General features: G+C 43.7%; 1 protein-coding gene across 1 annotated transcript in view; it reads right to left on the bottom strand.

Annotated features, from left to right (window-relative positions):
- The window catches only part of GNG4 (G protein subunit gamma 4), a 297,215-nt gene that overhangs the window by 143,285 nt on the left and 140,764 nt on the right, over positions 1-13,166 (bottom strand). The gene's annotated exons all lie outside the window — the stretch shown is intronic.

Below are 13,166 nucleotides of genomic sequence, written 5' to 3'. Positions count from 1 at the left end.
TACCTGTCACACACTACAATGTACCTTACGATGCCGGATGTGCGTCACTTAGGACGTGACCCCGCCGACACATCGTAAGATATATTGCAGCGTGTAAAGCAGGCTTTAGACAGAAAAATGAATGGTTTTAACTGTAGTTGGACCAGGACTGTGGATATGTAAATCTGTGTGTATATGTATAAAGTATGGAATATAGGCAGGAAGGATAATTGTTTAAACTTGTAAGTTTAGCAGAAGTAAAATCAGTTTCTCCTTTCCCCCACTCACATGGTTAAGCCGCCCTTACACAAAGAAGCCATGTGCTATTCTGGCAGTGGCCATTTTGTTAGTAAATCTGTGTGGAGCCCTCAGTGAAGTTGACAAAACTGCTCACTGAATAACCTATGAAGTGTTAGTAAACGTTTATAGTACTAAAAGATGGAATATTGAATGATTGGGTATTTGTGGAAGACACTTAATTTAGATACAGTGTGCGGGTTGGATTGAGTCAGGACAATCACTTATTAATTAGTAAGCAATAAAAGAATAAGAGAAAAACCTTGGAATAAACGTACCTTAAAACAGATCTGATGAAAATGGATAAATATTCCAGTTGTGGATCTGATAGATTGATCCTGAGAGTTGCATAAATAAATTAAAATAAAATAAATAACCATAATATATCCAAGGTAAGGATGGACCCCAACTTGCATCTTGCAGAGAGAAAAAAAAAAAATGCTTGCTTATGGCTTCAAAGGGATCAGAGGGAGGAGGGAAATACAGGTTTTTCCACTAGAGTTTCAGGTTACAAGGGGGGTTCGTTCTATCTATTGTTTTGTCATAAAAAGGCCAAAAGAAAAAAAAAAGAGGTTTCCACATTTAATTCATTGTAAATTATAGTGGAAAAAGTAATTGCAAATACCGTATTTTTCGCTTTTTAAGACGCACCTGATTATAAGACGCACCCCCAAATTTGGTGAAGGAAAAGAGATTTTTTATTTTAATGTGAAATGGGGTCCATCTTATAATGCCAGTGTCCGTCTAACAAATCATATAGGGTATATGTCCCTCATAGCCCCCATCCTAAAATTAGCCCCCTTAATCTGGATATGGCCCCCTTATATTGAAAATAACCACCTTGTACTGGCACACGTTCCCCTGTGCTGCCTATGTTTCCCTATGGATTGCACACGTTCCCCTGTGCTGCCTATGGCCCCCTATGGATTGCACATGTTCCCCTGTGCTTCCCATGGCCCCCTATGGATTGCACACATTCTCCTGTGCTGCCTATGGCCCCCTATGGATTGCACACGTCCCTCTGTGCTGCCTATGGCCCCCTATGGATTGCACATGTTCCCCTGTGCTGCCTATGTTTCCCTATGGATTGCACACGTTCCCCTGTGCTGCCTATGGCTCCCTATGGATTGCACATGTTCCTTGTGCTGCCTGTGGCCCCCTATGGATTGCACATGTTCCCTGTGCTGCCTATGGCCCCCTATGGATTGCACACGTCCCTCTGTGCTGCCTATGGTCCCCTATGGATTACACATGTTCCCCTGTGCTGCCTATGTTTCCCTATGGATTGCACACGTTCCCCTGTGCTGCCTATGGCCCCCTATGGATTGCACACGTTCCCCTGTGCTTCCCATGGCCCCCTATGGATTGCACACATTCTCCTGTGCTGCCTATGGCCCCCTATGGATTGCACACGTCCCTCTGTGCTGCCTATGGCCCCCTATGGATTGCACATGTTCCCCTGTGCTGCCTATGTTTCCCTATGGATTGCACACGTTCCCCTGTGCTGCCTATGGCTCCCTATGGATTGCACATGTTCCTTGTGCTGCCTATGGCCCCCTATGGATTGCACATGTTCCCTGTGCTGCCTATGGCCCCCTATGGATTGCACACGTCCCTCTGTGCTGCCTATGGTCCCCTATGGATTGCACACGTTCCCTTGTGCTGCCCATGGCCCCCTATGGATTGCACACATTCCCCTGTGCTGCCTATGGCCCCCTATGGATTGCACACATTCCCCTGTGCTGCCTATGGCCCCCTATGGATTGCACACATTCCTCTGTGCTGCCTATGGCCCCCTATGGATTGCACACGTTCCCCTGTGCTGCCTATGGCCCCCTATGGATTGCACACATTCCCTTGTGCTGCCTATGGCCCCCTATGGATTGCACACATTCCCCTGTGTTAGATATCGCCCCCATGCTGCTGCTCATAGTAAAATAAAACACTCTTTCCCTACCTCCTCCAGCGCTGATCTCCCTCCTGTCTTGCTCTGTGCTTCTGTTCCTCCACTTCCTGGTTCTCGGTGCGGTCTTGTGATCGGCACAGCAGAGTGAGATCATCGCTGCGTGCCTGATCACAGTGGAAGCAGGGACACCGGGGAGAAATGCTGGAGGGGGTAAGTAAAGCTTTTTTATTTTAGGATGAGCAGCAGCATGGGGGCCATATCTAACACAGGGGAGGCATGTGCCATCACAGGGGGGCACAGGCTCATATAATATGCACCGCTCCCCCAGCCCGTCACTGCGGTGCGGTTTCAGCACCACGGTGATGGACAGCGGCTGTGCTTATTATATGAGCGGGAGCAGATCTAACGCTGCCGCCCGCAGCGTTCACCTGCACCCAGCAGCGCTCCACAGCTGAACTCCACCTCCCCTGGACCCTGCAGTGTGCATATATATACCCCCCCCGTATATTTGGCTTATAAGACGCACCCCCTACTTTCCTCCAAAATTTGGAGGAACAAAATTGCGTCTTATAAAGTGAAAAATACGGTAGTTTATTTTACTAATTTAATCCCAAATGAATAAAAATTAACTGCGGACATGTTTAGATTTATTGATAGATATTCGAGCATAGAAGTCTGTTATCCAGAGGTTGTGTTACGTTATTATTGTTAATAATAATAACAATAATAATAATCTTTATAAATAATATATTTTTTAATAATTACAATAATTTGGTTTAAAAGTATGTGGATGATTTATGGCATTCTGTGTTTGATATATAATGTATTGAATCATCTGTTTTCTTTTTTATAGAAAGAAAGATTGTAATGCAGATTTCTGTGGTTCAAGCGAAGGTTAAAAAAGCCATTGAAATAGTTTTTCATTATAAGGTTACACATAACATGATATTTATGGTGTTCCCGGTTAGGTACAATCTATACAATGTGACTTTTATGTTTAAAGCGAGCTTTACACGCTACGACATCGCCCGAGTGATCTCGTTGGGGTCACGGAATTTATGACACACATCCGGTCGCTTTAGCGATGCCGTTGCGTGTGACACCTATGAGCGATTTTGCATCGTCGCAAAAACGTGCAAAATCGCTCATCGGTGACATGGGGGTCCATTCTCAAATATCGTTACTGCAGCAGTAACGAAGTTGTTCGTCGTTCCTGCGGCAGCACACATCGCTCCGTGTGACACTGCAGGAACGAGGAAGCTCTCCTTACCTGCCTCCCGGCCACAATGCGAAAGGAAGGAGGTGGGCAGGATGTTCGTTCAGTGACGCTGCTGTGACGCTGAACGAACCGCCCCCTTAGAAAGGAGGCGGTTCGCCTGTCACAGCGACGTCGCAGGGAAGGTAAGTCCGTGTGATGGGTCCGGGCGATGTTGTGCGACACGAGCAGAGATTTGCCCGTGTCGCACAACCGATAGGGGCGCATACGCACGCTGGCAATATCGGTACCGATATCGCAGTGTGTAAAGCGGCCTTAAATGTAGCGCTCCGGGGCCACACACATTTTTTAATCTAATTATGTTTTTGGATAATAGATTCAAAAAGGGGGGGAAAGATGATGGGAAAAATCACACATATTATTTAAGGTTTTAATTTGTTCATCAAATTGAGTTTTTCTATTAAGTTGTCTTTATATTTTTATCTGTGAGGAGGATACAGCAGACATACATATATCTCATGATTGCTCTGATGTAACAAGAATCGTCACGTTTTGAACATGTCTCAGATGAGTCCATTGCTAATGCAGATTTTGAGTTTTTTCGTAGATGGATCCAGATACCAAGATGCTGGTTGATTCTACACTGGATATTCTGAGGTTACGCAACATGAGGTAATAAAAATCGAACCACTCGCTCCTCTACCATCGGAATAGGAGAATGAGATGAAGATTTGCGATCACTGTGGTTTGTAGAGCAGAGGGGGGTAAGATAGTCAAAATGTGGATATAGGCAGCAGCCGGAGGAGATGCTCGCACAGGTGCAGACAACAAAGAAGCAGTGAATGGGCCTAGAGTTGAGAGTCCTTTACCAATATGCAGACCAGTACCAGTACCTCGGTGGCTCCGGTCACATCCGTGACATTGGTCACTCCTTGTGTTTTTAAATCCCTACAGGAACAAGCGATTCAGCAAGGGACGGAGTGTGAGACGCAGGGAGCCATCTGACTGAGGAAGGTCTGTGTATCAAGGGCGGTCAGCTTTCTCTGCCATGTGCGCTCTACTCAATAATCGCCCAGGTAACACATGTGACAAAGGTGTTGTGATGGACAAGATATGGGCGGCACCACTGCATCAGTACCCAGGTGGCCAGACACCTCCAGTCTTGTAAGATGTGTGCCTATTAAGGTAGAAAAAACTGTAAAGACCTCGTAGAAACACCCCCTCATCCTCTCTACTGCTCCAGTGATTGCAGATTAGTCATATACATCTACCATGAGTAGGTTTATGTGAGTTTTGTGCTTGTTGTGTGAATTTCTTTTCAGGCCTGCTCTGAAACATATCCAGTATGGAAAACATTACTGCTGAAAAACTCATGATGCTGGTGGTATGTAAAAATGGAGTTCCTAAAAAGCGGTAAAAGTACATATTCTATAGCAAAGGTCATTATAGAGATCAGTACCTGGGGATGCCCCTGATGAACCCCTGTCTGCCATTGTGAAGAGGGGAGAAACGCATTGGGCTTCTTTCATGCTAAGTGTCTGACAAATATGCGTTTATTTTATTAGTCTGAGTGTGAATTAGACAGTGGAGGGTCTGTGATTGGACAAGATCTCCTCATGACTTTACCTAGCCTTATTATTATATTGATTCAGTGGGTACATGTTATACATGTGAGATATTTAATTTCTTTTAGGGTTTGGTCCTTGAATTTGCTGTATCATATTGATTTAAGCTACCAAACAGCTATGTAAAATATAGAGTTTGACTATTTAATCTTTGGGAATGAATTGGATATATATAATTGCATATTGACACCTCTTTATTCCCTGTATCTCACAGTTTCTATATTTCCTCATTGATATTAGCAGCATGTATTAGCATTAGCAGTGTAGGGCTAGGAAGGGTGAGCCGTCGGTGAGCGGGGTCGCCAATTCGCCTTATAGTGTGCCGACCTCCGCTGCGAGGTAGGGAGAGTTTAGGGCTATTGCCCCAATCCCTGCCCCCTGCTTTATTGGAATATTTAATTGTGTCTATAGTTACATGGGTGTATGTTTGGAATTTTAATGATTATAACATAAACATGTAACGATCCACAAGATAATGGTGGACGCTGGCAAATCATGTAACAAATGTTCGTTTTCCTTAATAATTAGATCTTTACATAAGATATTTTTGGTTTAGCACCTAGAATGTGATTATATTTCTCATAGATACTTCAGATACAGTGTGATATCCTGACCAGTGATGTACGAGCCTTATACAACTGCCTATATAGTGTGTTAAACATGTGTATCCTCCAATTCCAAATCCTAAATCAGTGTCAGGAGCACGTGGTCTCAAGCCAGGAGACTGGGTAATCCTAAAAAGACAAGTTAGAAAGAGCTATGAGTCAGAATCAGATTGGCCGATCCAGCTTTTCCTGACCACAGCAATTTCCATGAAGCTTGAGGAAAAACCCATCTGGAGACAACAACCACTGTAAAGAATCCATCGTACCAGCAGAATGAGGGTCACAACACACATAGTGCTGGATTATCTCACATGGAACCTTATGGAGAATTTCTAGATTGGGGATTAAACATGGGAAATATCCATGATAAGAGAACAATGGGTACAGCAACATTACACAAATAAGGGCTCATGGTGGGAAAAACATTATCTGACCTGAACCAACCAATTATTTTAAGGGTTTAAGTGACTTTTTAAGGATAACATACACTTGTAGGTAACTGGTATTGTCTTATTTGTTGGTATTTGAAGCCGTAAAAGTGCTACTCTGTGTTACTGAAGGTAATCGGATCCATGCGTAAGGGAAATCTTGTTAAAGGTCTCCTGGTGGTAGATTATGGACCCGAGACAAGAAAAGATCCATTAGAGTTGTGATACAATCAGGTGTATTAAGGTAGAAAAGTCTCGGAAGACGCGGACAACACTCGGATGTTGATTGAGTATCAGTCTTTCAGAAACAGTAACGCTAAAAGCTGCAGCATAACGGTAAGAAGCTTATTCTTACAATTGCCTTACTCTTTCTAATCGATTAATCTCAAAATCTGAGTGAGCCCTTCGGCATTAAATAGTCTGTTCTAAGGACTGAGACATTACCTGTGCCTCTGTGAACTGTGTGTGCGGGATGTGATCAACTCTCTGATCAACAATCTGTATCAGCGGGGGCAAAGGCTTAGCATTGCTTGTATAGCGGATAGAAAAATAAAAAAAGTTGCAGTTAACGCATTAGGGCTGATGTGTTAGAGGACCACGGTAGGGTCAGAAGGTTAATAAAGTATTTAGGGGGGACTGTTGAGGAGAGCCATAAGATGAAATACTTAAATTAACCTCTGGACATAGAGCACTGTGAGAAATGTGTTCAATAAAATTAATTCTCTATACATAAGCCAGTCAGTTTTCAGAGGAACCCAAAATGGCCCCCGATGACATTAGACCAAACCATCAGCGTGGATCCACCAGATGACGTCCCTCCCATCACCATCGATTCATCCATTGAAGTCAGACCCGCCCATCAACAGCAACACAAATCTCCCCATTGGCTAGCCCATGAACTGTCCCACTAAATGGGCATATCTGAACTTGTGTACGCCTTGGCCTATGTCAAGAGGACGCATGCTTGTACTCGCTCTGTTCTGTGCCATTTTTACTGTCACCAAGAAGAGATTTCATATCCGACTGTGTCTGGTGTGAATTTTTTACGCATGCACTTGGTCTATACCAATTAGGCCAGGCAGTAGGCAACTAGTGATCTCTGATTAAAGTTCACCCTAAGAGGTTCCCTAACTGAACCCTTGTCAGAGTATCTGGAATGGTTGTTACACCCTTTATTGAAATCAGTCCCTTCATATGTACAGGATACGGGAGATCTGGTGAAACAGCTGGTAGATTTTGAATGGCAGGATACATTCCGCTGGTCATCATTAGATGTGGAAAGCTTATTCACCAGAATACCGCAAAAGTTAGGGATTGATACCATAATAGATACACTGAGAAAGATAGGTGAGGATGATCATTTGATCATCTTCATTGAGGAAGATCTATCTTTTGTATTAACCCATAACACCTTTAAATTTGGACACTCCTGGTACCTACAACATAGCGGAGTGGCAATGGGGGCCTGCACTCTAGCAAATCTTTTTCTGGTGAAAGTCAGGCGAGAGAACTGTGGAGGAGACAAGCGCAAAAATAGGGTCTTATCTGGTGGATGAGGGGATACACAGATAGAGACAGGTACTCACCTGTTCTGGTTGTGACAGGCACAACTCCTATGTAAGCATATAGGCAGATTATGCGGTAGTGGTCAGCAGCAGCCCCGATGGAGAAAATGTAGATCACAAGATGGCTGAGAGAAAACCGGGTTGAATGCTGCACTAGAAAACCACGATTCCAATGGATATAATAAAATCCTTTCCTTTATTGGCACGAGTCAACGCGTTTCGAAGGCATAACCGCCTTCTTCATCAGGACAAGACAGTACAAGAAAAGAACAGCAAAGAACAGGTTAATTACCCGATGTGTACTGCAGCTACATGTGTACAGAGCAGGAGCCGGCACTGACAGCTGAGAGCGGCGGATGCGGGTAACGAAGGTAAATATCGGGTAACCAAGGTAAGGGGTTCTTGGTTACCCGCTGTTTACCGTGGTTACCAGCATCCACAGAAGCCGGCTCCTGCTGCCTGCACATTTAGTTGTTGCTCTGTTGCTGTCACACACAGCGATGTGTGCTTCCCAGCGGGGGAGCAACAACTAAAAAATGGCCCAGGACATTCAGCAACAATCAACAACCTCACAGCAGGGGCCAGGTTGTTGCTGGATGTCACACTAAGCAACATCGCTAGCAAGTTGTGCATCAGCAGCGATGTTGCTAGCGATGTTGCTTATTGTGACGGTACCTTAAGGTTAGAGTAAGAGATCTATGATAAGGCTTCAATGCCATCAACAAAATAGTGATTTCACCCTCCATATAACTAATCATAACGATTGTCAGAGTGACGACACGATCATAGTCTCAATTGAGCATCTAGAAGCAAAAAAAAAAAAAAATTACCACCTTCTCAGGAAACCCCTCGTTCCCTCAAGGGGGATGCAGACCCACCCGTTCTCTCCTTCCCGTTCGGTCCACAACCACCCGCCCCTCCCGGGTCCCACCAACCTCAGGACCCAGCGGGAAGGCAGGTCAGTCCTCGATATTGACCATAGATATGTCCAGAGCCCTGGTAAATGCTGGCAGTAGGATATGCAAGTGTCCCGCATGACGTACTTGGAGACGAAAGGGGAATCCCCAGTTATAGGGAAAATTATAGGCACACAACATATCCAAAAGGGGTCTCAAAGCTCTTCTCCTCTGTAAGGTGAGACGAGAGGTCCGGGAGGATAAAGATATTTCTATCCTGAAAGGACACCGAAGCTCCATTATGGATCTTATACTTAATAGCTTCCTTCAGGACATATCGATGCACTCTACATATAATGTCTCTCAGACAAGCCAGCTCTGCAGGTTTAGGGCCCAGAGCTCTATGAGCTCTGTCAAGCTCCAGATCTTTATTAGGAGGTTCTCCCAAGATGTCATTAAAGATGGCTTGCAGAGTGGCAGGGAGGTCCCTGGACTCTATGGATTCCGGGAGCTCCCACACTCTATGATTATTTCTCCTCCCTCGATTTTCTGCATCATCCATAGCTTCAATTAAATACTACAGTTGGTGGGAATGCCGATCAGTAGCTTTTGCGGATCCTGGGCCGCTGCCTCCAGGGCCTGAAGTCTCCCATCATGTACCTGACCCTGGGCCTCTCTCTTTTCCACCTCTCCCCTTAAGGCCACCAGTTCCTCTTTGTAAGCAGATTCCAGCCTGGCTATGTAAGCCTCCATATCCTCCCTGGTGGGGATGGCCTTTATATGAGTGTGCAGTTCCTTTAATTCAGCAAGGATCCCTGAAGCTGATTTGGTGGTGGGGCACTCAGAACTTCTGGAACCCCCCCTCAAGCTTCCCTCAAGACCCATCTTCTCTCCCCCACTCATGAGGTTCTTCGGTACTCGTGGCTCCCGCCAAGGCTGTGGAGTCGGTAAACCAAACCTGCGACTCCTCAATTTCCCTTGCACCGACTCCGACTCCACAACTCCGACTCCCACATATATTGCTTATATTTAAGTGAAAAATTTATTGTAGTACAATGTGAACATCAGACATTTAATCAGTTGTATGGTACAGTAATCAAGATATTTAGATAGAACATAAAATATATTTATTGGAATACAACTTTAGAACACAAAAAACTAATAAATTGTAAATACTGTAAGTAATACCCTATGTAATATAGGTTACATATATATATATATATAAATATATATATATATATTGTGTATATAATATGTAACACTGTAATAAACTATGTAAGTGGCAAAAAACAGTTTTCAACAAAAATATACTAAATAACATTTGTGTTTATGACTTTGTTCTAAGAAATAGAATTGCCTCCATCAGATCCTCCTTCGCAGATGACTTCAAATCTGACCTAATAATTTTATGGCTAGAGAACAACCTCTCTACACTAACTTGGGTTTGTGGCAAAGCCGTAACCACATGGGCAACATCTCTAACAATTTCCGGGTATAAAGGAATTGCCTCATGCACAGTCAGTTTTGATGAACGGTTGAATTTTTCTATTTCTTTGAGAGCAAGAGAAAAATTTTGCTGAAATCTGGTCAATCTGCTTGCTATAGGAGATGGAGTGAAAATCTTTTTCCTTGCGGCAACACTTTGCCTGCTCCATGTCATCCAAATACTTGTCAAAGTTAAACTCCTCATCTGATGAGGATGAAGATATGGCAGCAGTAGCACTGTCAGGACCCAAGTCCTCTTGCGTCTGGCAGTCCTGTAGGCCACTCATCCTAACTGCTACCTCAGCCAGAGCTTCTTTTCCTTTAGTAAGATGTTGATCATCAAGCAGTATACAATGACTTGGGACCACAGCTGCCAGAAGAATTTTATTGTCCAATAGCTGTGTCTCTCTCCGTTTCATTGAAGCAGAAATGCCATCTGCAATTAAACCTCGTGTTTGGGACAGGCAAAATAGCAAGTTCTTTAGCTCCCTTATGCAAATGCCCGGAGTTATATCCTCAGCTTGTAATTTTTTAGTCACAGTAAATGGGTGATAAAGCAATTCCATCAATGCAGCCACCTGTGTCCATTGACCTTCACTTATTGTTACCTGAGGGTTCGCCATGTCTATAAGAAACTGTTTTAGTTCAAGCAATCACTCAATCATTAAATAAGGGCTGCCCCACCGAGTGGCTTGATCGACAATTGCCCCTTTCCCAGCACGTCTCTTCAAGATGGAATCAATTTTAGGGGTTCTGGCGGCAATAACCAATTTTCCTCACTTTTCCAATCAGATTTCCAGCATGTCCCTCTTGCAGACTATCTCTTATTGCCAGCTGTAGCGTGTGCACAACACAGCGCATGTGATGAATATGAAAGTGTTTTGAAGCAGCTTCAACAAGATCATCTAATTCTAAAGTATCATTTTGCAGTTCTTCTGTTGTAATAGCTGTTTGTTCCTCAGTTACATGAGCAGCACTGTGGCCTTCCATCTCAAACATACTCAATCCTAAATTTACTTCTAGCTGTTGTTCATTACTCTCATTCATCAGTTTAATTGTACTTATCATGTTTGAGGCCTAAAACACACTTCTGCAAAAAAAGTCCGTATTACACGGTCCGTTTTTCGGGTCCGTGTTCCGTATTTTTGGGGCGTACGTGTGGCATCCGTGTGATGGCGTATGCGAGCCGTGTGTACGTGTGGTATATCCGTATTGACACAAAATACGTACGTGTGCAGTCCGTGTGCCGTCTGCTTTTTCAGATCCGTATTTTCACACAAATAACCTTGTTAGCCCATCTAAATGTGCTCCTGGTGTGTTAAATTGGTCAATTAACTACCCAATTTGTTTATTTTGCTTAAAACACCTTAAAAACATGGCTTCAGAGCTCATTCTCACATTAGACACACTCCAAAATGTCTCTCTCCAATGAAGCAACCATGTATTTGCTCTGGTTGATAGGTTGATATCTAGGAGATTTGGGGTTAGGAGACATATGACTGAAGAAGAGCCACCACTGGAGAAAAGGATGTGGATTCACCCCCTTGTGAAGCTCAGGAAAACACATGGGCATTTTAATATTTTATATGGAGAAATGCAGAAATTTCCTCCTAAATTCCAAGCCTACTGCCATCTCACCATGAATTCATTTGACAACATCCTTGGCCTTGTGTACCATCGTTTAAAGCATCAGGACACCTCTATGCACCTCAGCATCTCCCCTGAGGAACGACTGTTGGTGACTTTACGGTAGGTGTTGTCATGTATACTCATGCTTTATCGGTTATATTAAAAAACAGTAAGGTCCAGAAATATTTGGACAGTGACACAATTTTCGCGAGTTGGGCTCTGCATGCCAGCACATTTGATTTGAAATGAAACCTCTACAACAGAATTCAAGTGCAGATTGTAACGTTTAATTTGAAGGTTTGAACAAAAATATCTGATAGAAATTGTAGGAATTGTACACATTTCTTTACAAACACTCCACATTTTAGGAGGTCAAAAGTAATTGGACAAATAAACCAAACCCAAACAAAATATTTTTATTTTCAATATTTTGTTGCGAATCCTTTGGAGGCAATCACTGCCTTAAGTCTGGAACCCATGGACATCACCAAACGCTGAGTTTCCTCCTTCTTAATGCTTTGCCAGGCCTTTACAGCCGCAGCCTTCAGGTCTTGCTTGTTTGTGAGTCTTTCCGTCTTAAGTCTGGATTTGAGCAAGTGAAATGCATGCTCAATTGGGTTAAGATCTGGTGATTGACTTGGCCATTGCAGAATGTTCCATTTTTTTGCACTCATGAACTCCTGGGTAGCTTTGGCTGTATGCTTGGGGTCATTGTCCATCTGTACTATGAAGCGCCGTCCGATCAACTTTGCGGCATTTGGCTGAATCTGGGCTGAAAGTATATCCCGGTACACTTCAGAATTCATCCGGCTACTCTTGTCTGCTGTTATGTCATCAATAAACACAAGTGACCCAGTGCCATTGAAAGCCATGCATGCCCATGCCATCACGTTGCCTCCACCATGTTTTACAGAGGATGTGGTGTGCTTTGGATCATGTGCCGTTCCCTTTCTTCTCCAAACTTTTTTCTTCCCATCATTCTGGTACAGGTTGATCTTTGTCTCATCTGTCCATAGAATACTTTTCCAGAACTGAGCTGGCTTCATGAGGTGTTTTTCAGCAAATTTAACTCTGGCCTGTCTATTTTTGGAATTGATGAATGGTTTGCATCTAGATGTGAACCCTTTGTATTTACTTTCATGGAGTCTTCTCTTTACTGTTGACTTAGAGACAGATACACCTACTTCACTGAGAGTGTTCTGGACTTCAGTTGATGTTGTGAACGGGTTCTTCTTCACCAAAGAAAGCATTCGGCAATCATCCACCACTGTTGTCATCCGTGGACGCCCAGGCCTTTTTGAGTTCCCAAGCTCACCAGTCAATTCCTTTTTTCTCAGAATGTACCCGACTGTTGATTTTGCTACTCCAAGCATGTCTGCTATCTCTCTGATGGATTTTTTCTTTTTTTTCAGCCTCAGGATGTTCTGCTTCACCTCAATTGAGAGTTCCTTAGACCGCATGTTGTCTGGTCACAGCAACAGCTTCCAAATGCAAAACCACACACCTGTAATCAACCCCAGACCTTTTAACTACTT

This window comes from Anomaloglossus baeobatrachus, chromosome 3 (genome assembly GCF_048569485.1).
Source record: "Anomaloglossus baeobatrachus isolate aAnoBae1 chromosome 3, aAnoBae1.hap1, whole genome shotgun sequence".
NCBI lineage: Eukaryota > Metazoa > Chordata > Amphibia > Anura > Aromobatidae > Anomaloglossus > Anomaloglossus baeobatrachus.
The sequence above is the reverse complement of the archived record's forward strand: the minus strand, read 5'-3'. Positions and strand labels throughout refer to the sequence as shown.